A 20,319-nucleotide genomic window follows, 5' to 3' on the forward strand; every position below is an offset into this window, starting at 1 on the left:
TAACTTTTTCCTGTAAAACAGTCTTGATGGTACCAGTTCAATGCTGTTTGCTATAGGTGGACTTGCATCAGACTGCTAAGAGTATTCAAACAATTATTATTTTTCAGGAAAAAAGTTGTTATTGTTTCATCTTACTTCCTCAAGAGCTTCTAAATTTGAAGAAATACTTTGTTATGAAATGTAGCAGGTTATTCTCTCAACGATCAGGGTCAAGGGACCTGATGACCATGACGAGCTGATCAGATCAGAATTTTAGGGATGCTATGTGCTAGAGCATCACTGGATTTTGTGACAGGGCTAAATGAATATGAACAAAAACACTCAGTAATATTCTTCAAGTCTTTCTAACGAAATCTTATCTGATGAAAAGGTACCTCATGCATGTGATTTCCATTAAAGCAGAAGGGATCCAGGCCTGCAAGACCTGAAATCCCTGCTGGAAGGGAACCACTTGGGACTTCTGGTGTTAAGTTGTTGCTGATGATAGTCTGTTCTTTGTTTGGGGGAGTAGTGCGGAATGAGGCAGAGGAAGGGAGATGGGGTGGAGGCGATTAGCCACCTGCCGCAAAGCACTCTGAGAAATAAGGCAGTTCCTATCCTGTATGGCTTGGAGCCCTGGCTGGCAGACTCCTTTTGTACAGCTTGGTCTTCTGCAGCTGAGACGGTGACTCAGCCTTTTCCATCCATCCATCTCTAAGAATAGGTCAGGCAAGAGATGCAGCAGATCATATGCTCTTTCTGCTATCACAAACCTCATAAGATTTTTTAGTTCTCTGCCTTCCCGCCACGCAGCAGGCCATCAGTTCCCATTCCCATAACATTCCTCAAGCTTGACTCCATGTCTGAGCAGAGGAAGATGTGGTAGGAAAGTCACAGTGTAGGTGGGAGGCAAGGAACACTCTTGTTTACAGCAGAAGTCCCGACGTCTCCGTGGAAGTCAGATGATCCTGGGGTTACCATGCCATGAGGACTGTAATCGTTATACTACCATCCCCTGACCATGATCTGCTCATGGTCTGCTTTCCATTACAATAACCTAATGGCAAACTGATGAAGCCGAGGACAAACAAGCCCTCTCTTGAGACAGAGCTTTTGGTGGGGCTCCCTCCAGCTGTTACTGCCTTACCCTCATCATCCAGCACATGAAGTTTGGCGAGTGCCTCCTGCCACTTCCTTCCGAGGGCACTGAAAGACAAAAACTGGTGCCGTATGAAACAGCTTCAAGTATACTGTTACTATGTCTTTTTTCAGTGTCATTTTTTTTTTGGTTCTGAAAGTAAAGCACGGATGTACTTGTTCTCCACTAGAGTTGGTGAAAATAGGCACCTGTCGAAAATCTAACAACTTTTGTGACTGAAATATTTTTCATGTTCCTTATTGACTGAATAACCCTTAATTTCAGGTTACCAAGTCTGCAAGAGAAAAGAGGTAGCTAAACAAAATTAATTGTATAGGTTAGAAAAGCTGAAAATGTTAAATTACCATAGTAGAGAATCAGTCAGGTGCCACTGATAAGAAGCTCCTTGTGAGTTGCTTAGTATCTAGATTGGGAGATAAGGGCAGATTTTATGTACTCACTTGCCACTCTCACTCTTTGATTTATCTCAGGAAAGTAAGTAACCCCAGTAACTAATCACACTGGCCTCCCTTTAAATAGACATTAAAAAAGAGAAAAGGAGGATGTTACAAAACATAAATTATATTTTGTGGCTGTGGCTAATTGTGCAAGATGTGAAGGAGTATTGGGGAAAATGATTTAAAGAATTTTATAACACTTCAAAAATTGTATTTTAATGCTCTGAAATGATATACCTCATTCTGAGTCAGCATACACTGCATGTATTTTGTGTCTGCTGGTGTCTTCAGATGTCACAACCTCTGTTAAACATCTGGTTTAAGGAACAAGATTGGCCTTTAGAGACTAGTGAGATTTGGCATAGCTTCTGGTCTCATGCTAATCCTCAATGGGAATATTTATTTTCACAAAACCTCTGTGTAATCTGGCACGACATACATTTTCTGTTTGAGGTGACTCATTACATGCACAATAGACGTATTGCGTGTTTGCACTTGTAAGAGTGCCTGAAGCAGTCTGTCAGAGTTTGCTTCTGCAATGATTCTCCATCCCGGGTGCAACAGAGCTAGCTGTCACTTGCAGGGCATCTGGAACTCAGCTGGGAACAGTGCTGCGAGGGTCTGCCTCCAGCCATCTGCCCTACTGTCCCCTGAAAAGTCACCTTCTGTTCGTGACAGGTCTCTCAAAAGCAGGCAAACAAAAGCACCTTCTTTGGATTGCTGCTACTGAATGCGTATCAGAAGCTGTTGAATGAAGTAAATTTGTTGGAGTGCTAAATACAGTTGCAAACTATGAAAGTAGAAAAGGTCTGAAAAAATGCCTACTTCTTATTTTTATGTCCTTGACTTCATTTTCTGCCATTGCTTCAGTTACAGTCTTAAGGTACAGCATTTAAATAAAGAAGCTTCTCTTTATTTGTTTTCTTAATCCAATGGCTTTTGTTTTAAAAGAAGTATTTTTTACAAAATATGCCCGCTGAAATCTTCTGGGGGCTCTGTGCTAGAGGCAAAGAGGTGCTGTCTGTCTCGATGTATGAGGATTCAGCCAGGCTTTGGTGATTTGCGCCAGGTCTCAGATGCAGGACAGCTGGAAGCCCTGTGCTTGGTGCGGGACTGATAAAGTTAGGCACGAAGGCACAGGAAAGTTGAATTGTGTTTCCTACAGGCAGTTTCTAGGGACAAAAGGCCACCTAGCACAAATTAGTGCATGCGCCTAGCAGGCCTGCCGGAAAGAGGTATGTGTTTTTAGTTTTCCCTCCACTCTTTTTTGGCTGGACTTTGCCCTGTAAGTTTCCCCGGGCTCAGACACAGCTCGACAAAATCCAGTGGGGACAGGAAAATGAAGCAGCAGAAGCTTCATCTGCCCGCTGTGGCGGTGGGGAAGCTGCTGCAGCAAGGCAAAGGCAGTGGCTAACCTGCAACCTCCCGCCTCTCATCAGCGCTGCTCACGGGAATGTGAGGACACCTGCGAAAGGCACTTTCTGCCTCATTTGCAGGAGGAAAACAGGTCTAATTCAAACGTTCAGAGAATCACAGGACATTGCTGATAACCACGTTTGCAATTCACAGCAAATGCCGAGCAGTTGTTCAGAGAAGTTTCTCTAAAGAAAAGTCTTTCTTGGGCCACACACGATCCCCTTGAAGTTCCCACCTCCTGTCTCGCTTTGAGTTCACACCTTCAGAGGAAAAAGAGTAAAGGGAACTTCTTCCATAAGTTGGGTATTTTCTAGTGTCTAATGGCACTCTAGTCTTTGTTCTTCTTCACTGCAGCCTAGTTATTTTACTTTAAACCTAGGTGCATATTTACTGTTAGCTGGATACGAATATGCAGTCTGTCTAACTGTACCTCACCACTAATCAGGTGGTTGGAGCTGGGGCTGCAGGGGCCAAGCTTGGGGACCAGCCTCACCCTCATCTCCCCTTCTCACAGCTGGCAAAAAGCTCAGCCAAGTTCCAGCAAGAGTCGAAGCTCCTGCAGGAGTGTCCAAATCCACACGAAAAGAAACTATGATATAAGCCTCAGTGGAGGGCATAGGGTGAAAAGGGAGAAGACAGACAACAGATTCATCTTCTCCCTAAGATGAGACAGACTCATTTTCTCGTAAGGCAACTTATCCTAAGTTGTTCTCCTAAGACAACAGACTCATCCTCTGCCCCAGCTACATGTGAAGAAAATACTGTAAGGAGTACCCAGGTGCCTGGGTTAGAGGGAAAGGAGAAAAGGGAAGCACTAGTACGGTATTCAAGTTCTGTTTTAAATGAAACGGAAACCCTGGACCAAAGGAAAAAATCAAATGAAAAACTTCTGGTTTCTTTCTTTTTCTTCTAGATTTTTATTGCAACTCCCAAAATTTTGAGATTTATAGGTCTTTGCAAACCATATATTGGACAGAGTACAATATATGCACCTTTAAAATTTGTTAAACATTAATGCACTTATGTAGGAAATGATAACTCCTTTCAGTACAATGGCCAACTGTTTGACCCATTGAAGTTCATAATCAACCTCACTTCATAGTCAACCTAGAAGGCTTTGTAGGAAGTGGAAGTGAGTAGAAATCTTTTTGATCTTTCTATAGAGTGAGAAAATGCACTCTATTGAAATCTCGCTTCATACTTTCTGTCTGAGTCAAGCGTCTAACAGTGCTCGAGACATTTAGCCATTGTTTTCGCAAGAGGCTAGAATAATGGAAACTGTGAAATAAAAAGACGGCTTCGTGTCCCCCCATAAAGGCCACTTTTTGGGAATGCTTAAACATTCCTTTTTAACCAAGGCTGACATGATAGTTCACTGCAACTCCTTTACAGATAGATACCTGTTATATTGCTTTCACTAATGCAGTGGCCAAGGGTAAGCTATTACCAGTTCACCTATAATTATTCCTCTCTGCTTTTGGGTGCTATACGATTGTGAAATCTAGTGTCTGATCTTTCTTTACTTACAAGCATTTTCCATACAAGTTTAAATCTTAACACATGAACTAGATCTAGCAGATGTTTTTCTCCATAATTAAAAAAAAAAAAAACAAAAACCACAACACAAATATTCTAAAGTCAATTCCATTCTTATATTGTAGGGAAATGTTTAAATCCAATACAATCATTTTATTAACTGTTAGTGTAATTCTTGAGCATCACAACTAACTGGCTTCTAAGCTGGTGTAATGACAGTAGCTCCTTTGTAACTCTTGGTGAGCGTAAGTTGATATATCTGATTAAACCTGATATTTTACTCTATTTTTACAAAATAAGAACATAAGAAGTGTCTTCTCAAATTAGACCAGTAATTCATCTAGCCCACTACTCTGTCCCCAACAGTGGCAGTAGGAAATGCTATTTATGGGGAGCACGGAGGTCTGGCAACTTTCTGCAGTCCATTTCCCTTGTACCCAAGATCACCCTATTTATATGTTCCTTCAGTATCTGTGTTTCTCCCTGAATTTTTCTAATCCTTTTTTGAAGCTGCTGTAACTGTGTGTCTTCACAGCCTCCAGTGGCACCAAGGAGTTCACTACTCAATATAAAATTACTGTCTGACCTGTTCTAAGCCAATCTCCCTCTGGTTTCATCAAGTACACCCTATTTCTAGTACTGTAAGATTGGGGAAGGGGCAGTTTTGCATTTACCTTATGCATTACTTCCCTAATTTTGTAAATCTCTCTCAGTCATATTCCCTCTCAGCTTTCTCCTGTCCTTTGTCCAAAAGGAAGAGTCACAGCCTTTTTAGGTTGTCTTTTGAAGGCAACACTCCAGCCCTTAGTCCCTTTATTCTTCTCTCTCTTCTGTGAGAGACCACAACTGGACACAGCACATATGTCTGTCTTAGCAGCAAATTGACACCCTCTGTTTTTTTCTCAATACCATTCCTGATGCCCCCCAACACTGAAACCTATCTGCCCACCCAGTTTGGTGGAGTCCTTCTGGATCTCCCAGCATGGGGGATCACCAGATCTCCCCATCCACCATCACCAGCATAGTATTTAACAACCTGAGAGATGTTAGTATCATCTATAGACTTGGATGTTTCATGGTTCAGTCCCTTCTCTAGATCACTGTTGAAGTCTTTTACTAAAACCAGTTCCAGCGCCCATGCCTGAGAGGACCCACTGCTGTTGCATCTCCATTTTGAATTGTGATTATCAAGCACTGTTCTTTTCTTCCTATCCTTTAACAGCCTTCAGTCCATAAGAGCAGCTCTCTTCCAGCCCCCAAGGGAACTTATTTTAAAAAGATGGTGAAGTATTTTGTCAAAACCATTTTGAAAATCAAAATATATTATGGTCACTAGGGCCTGCTTTTCCATGCTCATTCTTGTGTTCGGTTATTGTATTGTTTAAGGTAGACTACTGCCTGGCCAAGCAGGAAAGTCAGACAAACTGGCCCACAGTTCCCAGAGTCTTCTCTTGAGCTTCTTTTCCACATGGGAGCTTGGTTGGCACCAGCCCGCTGGTGCAGTGGCAGTTTGTAATGATGGGTTACACACCTTGGCCAGCAGTTCCGCAATTTCATGCTTGAGTTCCTTCAGAAGTCCCAGGTGAATGTCACCCACTCCGGGTCACTTAGTAACGCCTGCCTTATCTATTTTATCTACTACTTCCTTTATATTTACCTGAAATTAATTTGCCTCAAAGAATAGCCTGGATTTGGGACCTTCTCAAACACCTTCAGCAGTAAAGACCTATGCAAAGAAGTCGCTACGTTTCTCTGCTATGGCCTTATCGTCCCCGAGTGCCCCTTGTAAGCCCTTATAAGTGGTACTGCTATTTCCTTTGATGGCTTCTTGCTTTTCTTCAAACAACTTTTTACTATCAGCGTGATGATCTTCTGCAAAATATTGGTATTCTTTTTTAGCCATCCTAGTTGCCATGTACACTTCATCGGGTTTTTATGGGCTTTCCTGTTCATTTCAGCAATTTTTTAAATGCTAACCTTTTTCCCTATAATAGCCTCCTTAGCTTTTTTATGAGCTATGCAGGGTTTTTATTGAACTGTTTTACTTTCTTTTTGATATGTGACACATAGTTTACCAGGGCTTTTAATAGTGTTTTTGAAAAGCCTCCAGGTTGCTTTAGGCTTCTTGCCTTTTTGACTGCTGTTTTGGTTTTTACTATTTTTGTGATTTTTATGCATTTCCCCTTCTTGAAATTGGATATCTGTGTGATGCATTTGTTTGGCTTACTCCATCCCACCACAGCATTAAGTTCAGTTACATTGTGAAGCTCTTACAGAGCAGTTCTCCCCCTAGTACCTCTTGAAGCAGGTCCTGTGCGGCACTCGAGACTAAACCCAGAGCAGCATCCTTTCTTATGACTCCCAGGGCTTGCCGCACTAAGAAGTGGTCCAAAAATTTTATCTCTTGTCTCATCTGGGTGACGCATTGTGCCTAGCAGTACATTAGTAGTTGGAATTTGCCAGTATTGCTACCTGACCTAGTTTTGCAGCTTCTCTAATTTCACTGAGTATTTCATGATCGGTATCTTTAACAGGGGAGTCCTAAATACAAACCAAGTCCTACCTTTCTATTATTTCCACCCACAAGGATTCCCTAATCTCCCCTCTGCCCTCAGTATTTTTTTTCTGTTACACTTTGTTTTAGCCTTCACATGCTGTGCCACTGCCCTGGCTGTATCTCATCTTCTGTCACTCCTGTAAAGTAGACAGCTTAGCAACTCTGTATGCCACCGATTATCCTCCTTTCAGCCGCGTGAGATGCCTGCTATATCAAGGTTGGCATTTGTTGCCAAGTAATATAATTCCGTAATCCTGTTTTTTAGATCTCTAGCATTGCTGTAGAAGCACTTAGAAATTTTGCCCATTCTCTGTTGCAAGCGCCAGTCAAGTGGCATTGTAAATGGTGTTATTTACCTTCCCTGTTTATTGCATTTATGCTATTCATTTCTTCTCTTGCCTTTTCAGGAATGTATTGAACATTAGCCACGTCTCCCTCACAAGTTCATTCAGTCTGAACCAGGTGCTCCATCATGGCTGTTGGTCTTCCCCCTGTTTCTAGTTTAACTATTTCTCTATATTTTCAGTAATAGCAGCCTTGTTCCATTTTGACTGAAGTCCAGTCCATTCCTCCTGTGCAGGTTTCTCTTTTTCCAAGGAGTTTGCAAGGACTTCAGTCTCCCACACAGCAGCCTTGGGTTAACCCCCTAGGACATCCCTACTCTACTTTGCCTCATCAGTGGTATAACATAGATTGTGAGCACTGGTTCCTCCCTTCTACCAGACTAAATAGCTATCTGGACATCTCGTGGGCTCTCCTACCTTTGCGCTCAGCAGGCCTTTCAGTCCTCTCAGCTGTTTCAAACCCAGCTATCTCTCTGTCAAATAATCAAACCTCCCGCTACTGTCACCTGCTTTGTCCTCTCCTGGAAGATGCACTCTGCTCCAAGAGCATCCTCATGCCAAGCAGATGTTATAATCAGCTGGAGGTTAGAGTTTATCAGAGATTTGATCCCTCGTTCCAAGCTGAGTATCCACCTTCCCTCACACTGACATCCTCTAAATACTTGTTTAGTCAACATCAGGTTTTTCTTTTGATGGTGAGGGCGGGCACAGCAGAGGTGGGATTGCTCCACCACATCCTGGCAGGCCTTGCCTGTGGACCTGTTTCTCTCCAGCTCAGCCACTCTTGCCTCTAGAGAACAAATCCAGGACTTCTGCTAGGACCAGAGGTTGCACATACAAAACCTGCCTCCTGGGTCAGCAATAACACACCTTGCACTCTTTGTGCAACAAACTGAGTGGTCTTTGCTCTGTTGCTCAGCTTCTGCCTGCATCCTGAGCTTACAATATGTTAGCTCTCGAAAGTTTATATTAGTATAACTTCTCCTTTGAGAGGTGAGTGGGATTACTTTTCCCTTTCCCTGCTCTACCCTTGTTAAGCTAACTAGCAACAAGGAAGATCTGGCCTCACTGAGATGTACCTAAGAGTCACGGGAAAAAGGCAAACTGACCTAGGCCTCTGTGTACAGGCTGACACAAGCTCCTCTGCTGTGCAAGCTCCCACTGTAAGAGTCAAGGAACCACCTTGCCAGTTCATACATCCTTCAGACATCCCCAGGAAGATGCTCAGCAAACACCCAAACATGAACCCATCACCAGAAGAAACCCCACTGATCACGCAAGCCAAAAATTCACAAGGCTTACATGCCTTGCAGTGGCCTGCCCTTGCTTGTCTCTCTCTTTTTGTTCTTACCTTCCCCAGACAGAAATGGTTTGAAAAATGTCCTATTTGCTCTCCGGTGTTTGCCATATACAAAGCTTTGGGAGTGAACTTGATCATGTATCTTCAAAAGCATTGTCACGTTCTGCATTAGAACGGATATGAATTACCAAAAAAAAAGATGCTTCAAAATTTCATATTGCTTCACAGGCCAAGGTTAAGTCTCTGGAAACTTCCAGGAAGAGGAGCTACCCCCAGAGGGGAAGTATTTGAGGGAGGTATTTACAATAGCAGCAGATTGAAATGCAAAATACCGATAGTGCTAGTAAGCTTTATTATGCATGGACAGGAACGCACCCTTCATTATTTCAATACTGTAATCAATTCTGGTATAGTCCATTGAGATTTAATTTTTGTTTTTTCTCAGGCTAGTCAAAGTAATAGCGGAGAGCAGCTTACTGGTGACTGCAAAAGACAGGAAGAGAAGAGTGTTACCATAAAAAAGTGTTTAACAGTGTGAAGCTAAATTCTGCTTTCAGATACAGAAGAGTACAGTTCCCTTTTACATACATGTTTGAGGGTACAGTTTCAAATGAATGCTTTTGTTTATGTTTATACTTTCAAAACACTGCCTTACAAGGTCTTGCCAGCATATGTAAATCTCTAAAGTCTTGACATTGCTCCATAGGCATCTAAATCTTGGGCTTAAGGCTTAATTGCACGAACTGTTAGCAGTAAATAGTCCTATAATCTCTAGAGTTAGCTACCAAAGGCAGGCAGGGTACAGATTTGCTTGATAGAACTTGAACTTGAGTCAGTCTGAAACTTAATGCCTAATTTATGACCTAATGTTTTATTCAGTGAAAATTGCTTAACCTGGGCTACAATGACTATCAATCAACCATGTAGCTGGATACTCATGTTGATTGCTAATTTCTGTTCTTTAATACATTTGTTCTGACATTTTTTTGAGTGAAATATGCATGTTTCCTTTTTTTTTTAGCTCTGTTTATACATGTTTAATCAACATCAGAGATCTTTTTGAACTAGTGGACGGAGGTTAGATAACTTTCCCATGAGCAAGAAGCAGTGAATCCTCCTTCCATATGTGCATTCTACACAAAATCTGAGATGTGGGAACAGTCAGTGAAAGGTTTTCCTAAGAACTTGTTTCAACCAAAAAATGCAAAATATCTAAGAAAAAGGAGGGTGTTTTGTTTTGATACATGCATGAACACAATTAAATTTTCATGCCAAAATCATATTTTCATTTGTAAATGTTTAAAAGATAAAGTAAACTCAAATGGAGTCTTGCTTTCGAATCAAGCAAAGTATACACATTGACCAAAACTGATTTTTTCCCTCCTTTTTATTCATTTGTTCTTTTGCAGAATGTTTCTGCTTCAGCCAGCTACGAAACTTTGTTTTATTCCAGAAGTAAACTTTAAAACTTGTATATGTTTGTAATCTAAAGAACTAAAGTATTGTTAAGTCCAGCCCAAGCTAAGAAATTGCACTCTCTGTCTTTTACTTCAGCCCTACAAGCAGAATTCCTCTGAAATCTTTTCAAATCAACTGTACAGGAGAAAAAGAATGGTACTTGATACTTGACTGAAAAGTAGTCAAAAGTACAGATCCACCTTTTTACTTCCATTTTAAACTTCATCTCTAAAGCCCATTGACCTAGGCATCTATATCTGTGCAGATACTTCTCCTATGAGCTTGTCTGAAAAACCTTTGCAACCTCAGTTGATGTGACGAGAGAACAATTCAACAGCATTGGACAAAGCTCAAGAATTAGTGTAATTAATCAAAATGAATACCAAGGTTGTAGTTTAAACAAAATCATGACTGAAGTAAATGTGCTGGATTAACTCTATTTGTAATGCAGATTCAGCTCCTGTGCTTGAAATGGCACCATTTGATGCCTTTTGCATTGACTATGTATTCCATTCATTTATGGGCTTGTTACACCCAAGTAAGAAAACAAATCTTACAGCAGTTTGTTAATAAATTCACTGGTATTTTAGGAATCTGTTTTGAGGGCAGCATTTTTAAGAGTATATTTGGCCATCTGCATATCACAAATTTGAATGAGAGATGGAGAAGAAAAGCAAGACAAAGTACAGTAAGGAACTGAGAACCATTTTATTGCAGAAGATAAAATAAGACTTAAAATTTAACTGTAGTGAAGAAATAATTGAAAGGAAACTTGTAAAAAGCTAGCTGCCTTGTTGGAGATGAGTAGTGGAAAGCTAACTTTGGTCACGATAGCTGACACTGGGATAAGAACCCTTTGGATGTAATTCACAATCATTTAAAAATATTACCATACTTTTTTACTCAAAGTTAAAAAGCACATTTTTTTTTTCCTTCCTATCTTCCTATGAAATACTGAAAATATATTTTGCCTTATTTAGGAAATAAGTACCTGCAGTTAAGTGATTTAATGACTCTCTACTGCTCTGTAATCTTTTCACTCATTCTGGTCAATAGTGTCGGCACAGCACAGTACATTCTCATGTACCATTGATATTTTTGTTTGGTTTTCACATACGAATTGCACTTCATTATGGAAATGAAATGCGCTGTCAGGGTGGTTTTAGGACAAATATACTGTCCATTTGGTTAGACCTTCAGGCTTTGACTTCTGACAGTCAGACGGTGCAACTACTGCACAAAAATATTCTTTGTGCTTTTGGCCAAGTTTTGCAATTTCTGCTTACTGTGAGCAGGAGTTTAAAGAACGTGCAGTGGGAGAATGATAGCCTTGCTCTGTAACTGGGTAGCTCACACAGGCGTCCAAGGGGGATAATCCAGGTCATCCTTTAGCGCTTAAATTACACTCTAGAGAGTGTAAATGGTTTCTCATGACATGTGTTCAAGGCTTTACAAGTTTCTCAAATGGTGCTGGTTTCTATTTTCTGTATTTTTGTCACATGGGAGCAAGTAACATTGACCCATTTTCCTTTTGTCTGCTTTGGTAAGTACCAAACTATTAGTGGAATCCTTTGAGTCTGACCTGGAGAGACCAGGAATGTGGGAATGGGCGGGCTGACATCATGAACAGTATCTGCCGAGGCAGTCCGAGCCCGTTCTCAGCATTTTCTTATTGACATTTAAGAGAATAAATGTTCCTTATTTACCTCAGTTTGTACATAAGCTTTCCAAATACTTTTCAGTGTCTTTGCATAATGAACAGGGCTGTCGAAGTATATGTAAGTGCTTCCATTACATTGATCTGGAAAAGGGTGACAAGTGTTAAAAGACCTTACAATTAGATATTCACTTTGGGAGCATGCAGAAAGAAGATCTTGATGGATAGAAGTCTGTGTTTTAGGCATGGAGAATGGCTCTAGACAATGAATAAGCTGCAAGCCCAAACCAAGAAAACATCCATGCAGCATTTTTTCTCCCACAGGCTAAAATTATTTTTCTATGAAAAGATTATATTAGGCTGTCAGATTCCTTCCTGTCTAGTACTATCATAGATGCCCAGCGAAGAAAAGCTCTTTGGGTTTTTTTGTGGGTTTTGGGTTTTTTTTTAGTATGGCTCATGGTTGTTTGATGAAGTTTTGTGTCTAACTATCGCTTTTTTTATTAGTTAGCACAACTCATTTATGCAGATATAGTATCACTGGTTAAAGAGATATTATCAAGCCTTATAACTTGTTTAAAAGTGGGTTTATTTGACCCCAAGGTTGTTGGCAAAGCATAGTATCGGTGTAAGAGCAAAAAAGAAAGTTATTGTGCTCACTGTCCTCCCCAGTACACATAGTGCTTCACTCCATTCAGGGTACAGCAGCCAATATAGTCTTTCTGTCCAATCTAATGAAGACTTGGATATGTTGGTATTATTCTCTTCTGATCCAAATACTCCTTTTTTTCCTATAAACCACCTCTTGCTTTTGGCTGTTTCTCAGTTTCTAGATCCTCTACTTCTCTATTATTTTTATGACCTTTCTGTTATCTGCTCCCAACCACGCAACATCTTTTCCTTTGCCATTTCACCACCCTTTTTGTGTTAAAGGCTTCCCATAAGAGTCTTCCCGTCTTGGTAGCCTGGAAGAGGAATGAGAGAAGCTGGTTCTGTGAGATTAACTCTTCCCCCCACAACATGGGGTGCCATGGTCTTCCCGGTTGGCTGTGCTTGGCTGTGTTAGGATGCAAGCTCTTTGGGGCAGGAGTTGTTTGCGTGTGGCTCTTCGTACGGTGCCAAGAGCACTGCTAGCACTTCCAGTTAATGGCAGAGGTAGCAGCATGCAGAGGGGCACAATGACAGCTTCTTTCCAAGGGCCAGGGACTCCAGCAGCGCAGGGACCAAGGACACCACACCACACTGTGGGTGTTGGACCCATATATGTTCGTTATTCTGGTATTTAATGAGGGCATGCACTGGCATGCGGGTTTATGGATAGAACATATTTTCCACAGGAAACTCTTCAGTTCAAATATGACTGTGCTGCAATTGCAGGGTGTCCCTTACCACCATGAGACTAACTCCTTTTCCATTACAGAGCACGCTCCTCCCTGTGCTTGGCACAGACGTGCAGTGTAACACCATCTTGCACCCTTTTCCACAGCTTGTATTTTACTTTATTTATATTTGCTAGGGACTTTGCACGGTGGCAGAGATTGTAGGGACCATTCCCCCACCATCAGTGTGCCCTGCAGATGGGACAGGCTAAATTGCATGAGCCCGGCCTCATCCTTCTTCAGCCTCTCTGCACAGCTTCTGGTGCTGTCCCCTACAGCCCCTCTGCCTTAGCCCCTACCATCAGAGCAGAGGCAGAGGTAAATGTGTAGTCTGAGGGCAGATCTATTTGTTTTTCTTGTTATGAAGCCTTGCAAACCGAACTGTGGAGTTTGCACTCTGCTAGCTCGTACCTGGTGCTGCCAGCAAGGTCTTGACTGCACTGTACGGCCGCAGGCATGTAAAACCGCTCAGGATTGCCTGAGCCACAGCTCCCCATGCGGGTCCTCTCTCTCCTTCTCAGCTGGCTTCTTTCTTTCAAACAGTTGCAGAGCTGGTTTTGCTAAATGACATGAGGTTATAATAAATCAAGTGAGAAGATTTGTGCTGTGCTTCCTACTGTATGGGAGAGGTCCATATGGTTTAATTACTTCCTCTGTACGTCAGATATATGTGTATAAAATCTCCAAAGTCATGTGTAACTGCCAAGATCCTATGGTGTGGTTTGAAACATCCATGCAGTGAACTCTCAAATGCTGCAGATGTGCTATGAAATATAAATGTAAAATGGAAGAAGTCAGTTTATCCAGTTAAATAACAACATTAAAATTAGAGAAGTCGATGGAGAGATCCAGAGCTCAGCAGAATGGAGAAGGGGGGAAGGACCAGGAAGCTTTCTCAAAGGGGGACAGAGTTTTACCATCAAAGGAGATGGGAGAAAAATGTTCCGCCCCCCCCCGGAAAACAGCAGAGCAGCCAGAGGGGAGGAGGCATGTCTAAGAAAACCACTTGGTGAATTGTAAAGCCATCTGAGAAGTGTCATCATGAAATATAGCTGCTGCTAACAGCAGACCTTTGGCCACCATAGAAAATTCTGTGTAAAAAATGAGCTGTTCCTGTGCCTGCAGGCAAAAATTCAGAGGAGGGTAAGCAGACCATGTAGACCTGTAAACCCACGATCATGGATGGGTCCATGCACAGAGCAAGGAGCAGGAGGCCACCAGGCCTCGATGCTTCCTCCTGTCCCCAGCAGGCAACAGAGATGCTGGGGCAGCAGCAGCCCTCCCCTTCCCTTTTTCCCTTGGTCCCCACATACTGCCTGGCACAGCTCATCCAGGGTGGGAAGTATCAGGATTTTCTCCAGGCAGAGAGGAGAGGGGGAAAACAAGAAGTGATGGTGGCTCCCCAGGACAGTACCTAATGCTTGCCACTCCATGGCTGAGGCAGGCGCAGCCCTCCTCCTGTCGGTAGCCTTGGCACTGCCATGGTTGGCATCTCAGCAGCGAGCTGCTCGCCCCTGCACCTGTAGAGCTATTTTCTCAGTACCCAGCAGGCATGTAGTGGCATATTTTCTATCATCTGGCACAACAGCTCGAGCATCTCTTGAGAAGGGGAACGGTATGTGTTGGAGTGATATTGTTAAAGACGCAGGGTACCTCCGTGAGATCAAGCACCTCTGGGGCCTGATCTGCAGTGGTAACCTCAGTCAAGTGTGCTAGAGAACGGGCTTGCTTCTCCTGTCCCCTGAGCTGCCGTCCTCCAGCATCGTGCCTCTGAAGCCGCCTGAGATATGTGGAAATGGAGAACGGGTCCGTTGGGGTTAGTCCGGATCCATGGCTACCACCAGGGCCAAGGAGGAGGGGTTGCTTTATCAGGACGCACCCATGGGAAGGATCAGGATGCCCTCAGACCAACTCCTTGGGCAGTAGCAGAAAGTGACCCCGACACTGCCCCAAGGGGCCAACATTGACAACTTAGCAGGACACTTCAGCCTGTGCCCCACCACGGTGCATGGCATGCAGAACAAGAAATGCACAGAGGGATGGGGGTCCTCCCCCTCGGGGGAAGGAGATCCTCCTGTCCCCTGCATCTCCCTCCTCAGCATGTCCAGTCCTTGCTGGAGAGGCACATGACTTTGCTACCAGAGGAGTACTCTCCTCTCTGTTAAAGTACGTATATAGCCATCAAAGATATATGTTGCTGCCACAGTAATAACTCTATTAAGTAAGGTAATAGTTTCTGCTAGCCAGTGCTGATTGTGTCAGTGATAGATACAATTAATCATCAAAAATTCTCTGAATAATTTCAGTGTGTCCTGCCTAAGTACGACAGTTTGTCCCCTCATGTTTACCAAAACTAAATAAATGCTAAATACCATTCTCAGTAAGTACACTTTAAAAATGATTATTTTTATCTGCTTAAGAAGCCCCAACACTCTGGTATAAATATACACATCATATTGTCTGCCGAGTCTGTGGGTTTGGCGCATTTACACAGCTGCAGTATGGGTTGCTGTTTACTCTCCCCCTCGCAGACATTGTGTTCTGCCTTTTCCCTGCAAGGATTTTTCTTCTGTCTAGTCTTAGTCCTAGGCAGAGACCTATCCTGATTTATATACGTTGTGTAACTTAACTGACTTCAAAGATGTTTTGTGTGGTGTAAATCAGAGCACCGACTGGCTGAATAAACCCTCCTGCAATAAGGCATAATTGTAAAGCTAAATGTGTTCCTGCCTCTGTGTACTAAATCAACAGGAATCGCTTTCATTTTTGTGGGATAAACACACTTCTCTGCCATGTATTTACAGTTGCTGGAACACTCTTACAGCCACTTGTGAATCCTTTGCTTCAAGAGGAGATCTTTCATGTAGAGATCTTGCATACTGTAAAATCTCTTTCATATTCCTAATTCTCTAAACCAAATTCTGTTGAAGATCTCGGGAAGTGTATGCAGTTAGAGGCTGCATAGCTGTTACCCATGCCTGGTGAAGTACAGTTTCTTTTTCAATTCAGTTAAAAGCATTCCCATAATGAAATTCAACACCTGGTATTAGTTTATAATTGTTCATCTATTCCTGCAGTTTGTTTATTCAAACACCTACTGCAGTTTTCAGAAAGAAGATTGGTCAGCTTGTGTTTTCTCAAGTATTATCATCTTTTCTTAACATGAATTGTAATATAAGTCAAACTTAAGCCTACGCCTTAAATAGCCATTTAGTTCAAGGAAGAACTTCCTCAAAATTCACTCAGTAGGAAAGCAAGTCAGTCCTAGGGTCCTATGACATCTATGAATTAACCAGCCTCTTTAAGCAAGTACGTGGTACCCTTTGAGCATGTGTTGCAAATGAATCCCTTTAGCTGCAGGCACATATAAAAAGTTGCGGGAGGTATCCCACCCCAGCTGTGCATTGCCAGATAGCTGGCAGCAATTTCCACCAGACACAATTTGGTGGAAGCCCTGCAAGAAGGGCATTTCTAGTTTGGTCATTTGTTATCGTGGTTGCTGGTCTGATTAGCTTTCAGAACTGAAATTTGGCTAGAAATAAGGTTTGGCTTTTTAAGAGCTAACTAAGCATCTAAGAATTCACGAGAGGCGCAGAGCGTGTTTCGTAAGAAAGCAGAAACATCACAGGCGGGTTTTATTGCGTTTGACCAGGGGAAGACCCAGGTGTTTTAAGTCACAGCTACAACAGTAACGAAGACATTCCAGAGAGAATGGAGATAAAACCATCCAGAGGTATTAATCTACTGTTCTCCAAAGCAAAATTGCATCAAGACTTCCTTCTTAGAACTCCCTCTTTCCATGGGCACAAAGCTTTTGGTGTAATTATAGAACAAGCAGGTGTTTCCTTGAGTTGGTTAGGATGGACTGGAAGGAGGAGAGGGTGGTAGTCAGAAAGAAAAATTGTAAAAATGTACGTAGTGATATGTAAACCAAGCAAAAGGCAAGTCTTTCAAACAATCCACTAATGTTTAGATACTAAAGTGTCAGGAGGTAAGCAGAGACAAAGCAAAGAAAACCTCAACAATGAACTGTTATTAGGAACCAGTGATTGAAAACAACATTTTGTCTTGTAACAAGGATTTTTTCCCTGGGAGAGGAAGTGTTGCACAACCCGTAAACGCTCCAAGATGCAGAAGCATCAGCCAGCTGATGATTGATGAATTTCATTTACTTCCTATCTGACTTCTGAATATTCAGGCAGATGAATATGCTAAGAATAAGTTCCAATGGGGGCTGTGAAACAATCCCCTGCTTTGTTTATGACCCTGAAACTTAGGCCAGTTTAGTCTATGTCCAGTGCATATGCCTTTGTACGACGCCATGGTGTTTGTAATGCTCTGTTGGCTCTTACCAGCTTTTAGCCTGACATTTGTGCTCCTCCAGATTCTCTTACAGCCAGCGTCAGATGCGTCCCTGAAATGATGTAATCTCCTCTGTTGCTGTTACTGTGATATGTGTTTTTACTGCTTTGTGGCTGGTGAATATGGAGCCCAAGCAATACGAACTGTGCATTTGCTTTCCATTATGTGCTACCATGTGTGTTCCTGTAACCGCTTCAGGACGCGGTTACTTTTATTGCTGTGTTACAAGATCAGATTCTGTGTTCTGCCCCTCTCCTTTTGGCTAGGGTATTGCAAGTGTCATTTCAGGTACAAAATCCTGACCTGCTTGTCAGTCATTAATCCTGTGTAATACAGCTCTTGTGTAATCCAGAATCGTGTATAAAAAATGTTAAAAATTACAACCGTTCCAACTGTTATTGCCTTTATGCATTATTCTGTACTTCTGCTGTAGCCATCTGCATCCCCATCTGACCACAGAGACCCTCTTTCACCAGTTACCTATCCTTTTTTCAAAAAATTCAGCCCCTTCTTGTGGTGGTACTCTGAGTCCAAGCCTTCCTGCGCCACCAGGACCCATCTGACTCCCATTACCAATCATTTTCACAACCTTGCTTCTGGTTTCTCGGACACCTCCAGCTGGCAGCCTGCACCGACCTCTTCATCCAGCCTGGCGTCTCCCTGGGCATGCTCCACGCTGCCTGAATGCGTACTGAGAAGGGAAAGGAAAAACGCTCTCAGTTTTCATATCTATCCCAGGCTAGTTTGGAAGAGGAGCTATAGGGATGATTCTCCTGGAGCTCCTAAGCGTTGTGGTGGGCACTCACGCAGGCGGCCGCAAGGCTGACGCCGCTCCACACAAGTGACGGGTGGGGGTACACAACAGACCCAGGCACGTGGGGTGCTCCGTCTTCACAGAGCCTGGTCCTGCCAAGGAGCCGCGAGGGTTTGGGCACACTCCAAAGCAATGGGATCATCCCATATTTCAACCGCTGAAAGTAAAAAGCTTTGATGAGTGTATGCAACTTGACAAAGGTTTGTGCCTTGCCCAAGTTTCAGACAGAGGTCAAAAGTTGCTTCGCTGACAGAAAATCCTTTTCCTTAATGGAGCGTGAGGAGGAAAAGGAGTCCTTCAAAGAAAGAGATGCCCAAGGATACGTGCCCAGAGACCAGGGCAGACCTATACCATGACCCAGCACCAACAGACAGTGTAGGCAGTGCAGGAGGGTTAAAGAGTGCCTTGGCTCTTCAGGTTTCTATGTTTACCCTCATGTTAAAAAACTTAACAGGAGCATTTCTCATCTAAAACTGGTAACTGGCAGCGTGCACCAGGTCACTGATTGTTTTCGGGAAGGTGTGCTATAGAGAAGAGGCAGATCAAGTAGACTAACAGATAATAACAATTTATGGTTTTCAGAGTTCAAGATTATCGCACATATAATTCCATGCACCACACCTTCTTTTTCAGATACCACTGCTCTAATACATTCTTTCCACATTAGATTTGAAAGATTAAAAGGCAGAAATAGCGGGATCCATGTTCTGGATAGTACGTACCAGTTTTTTGCATTTGTTTCTCTGGAGAGAAGGGATGTGAATCATATGCATTGGGAACAAATGAGCAATCCAAACAGGTGCCGCAGTTGAAGACTCTATGTGAAGAAAAGAACCTCACTTCAATATTTTGTCCTTTTACGTTTTTTGCCAGATGTCATGTGAGTACTTTGGTACTGCTTTCGTGAACACTCTCTTGAAGTATTACAGAAAGCTGAGAAATGGGAAGACTATAAATGTATGCGCATTTCCCAGATGAACTGTGTTTGCCAACCAGCGCACAGGAACAAAATGAGTTAAAAGTCAAAGTAGAGAAATTCCTCTGAGCATTTTGATTATGAGAAGATTTGTAGGGCTTTACTGTAATAAGTATAAAATACTTCAAACTGGTTTCTTAATGTCATAGCATTATTTATTTTCAGAGCAAAGTTCAGAAAATTTTGAATGATTGTATATAATTTTTTTTACATGTCGTGGCTCCTTCAAATATGCATATGTATACTTTTTTTTCAGAAGTGATAGATTGCCAAGTTGTCTGACCTCTCAAGAGAGGAAGTTGGGAGGACAGTTTAGTAACATTTTCTTTCATTCCCAATGTGGAATAAGATCAAAAAATATGTACTTTAAATTCCGTTAATAGCCTTATCTTTTCTAAACCATAAGGTACTGGCAAAATAACAGCACAAGTAAACATGGCTCTTGATGCACCACATTAAAAAAATGGCTTTTGTTTATGAAAACGTTTTTTTTGTTGTTGTTGTAGAAACTTGTGGGAATAATGTTGTATTAATGGTAGGATGTTGACCTTTTCCAGCTATGGAAGATAGTCTCAGAACAGGATCCAGGAAAAACAAACATGGAAACTACTTAACTCTTTAGTTGTACACCCAAAACTTTGTGAGGAAGCGTTATTTAAACTTAGGCTGTAGTACTTACAGATTGTGTCATTACATTAAAGTGCCACACACACAAGCATTTTCACTGAGCACAAAGTTATGAAGAGCTTAAGGGAACAAATAACTTCTGTGAAGAAGAATATTGCTATAATTTCATGTAATATATGTAAAAATATGCAGTCATCTGCTATCATCTGTGTTTTGTCTACATTTCTTTATAGTCTCCCAGGTCAAAAGTAGGCCAGATTTTCTCCAGATTTTAGGGTACACAGTGTAGTGTTGCTGAACAAGAAGTTATACTGAGAA

At 42.2% G+C, this 20,319-nt stretch overlaps 1 protein-coding gene across 1 annotated transcript in view; it reads left to right on the forward strand.

The window, feature by feature from the left end:
* The window catches only part of COL4A2 (collagen type IV alpha 2 chain), a 145,866-nt gene that overhangs the window by 42,180 nt on the left and 83,367 nt on the right, over positions 1-20,319 (forward strand). The window lies entirely within an intron of this gene.

This window comes from Platalea leucorodia (genome assembly GCF_965183815.1).
Source record: "Platalea leucorodia genome assembly, chromosome: 2".
NCBI lineage: Eukaryota > Metazoa > Chordata > Aves > Pelecaniformes > Threskiornithidae > Platalea > Platalea leucorodia.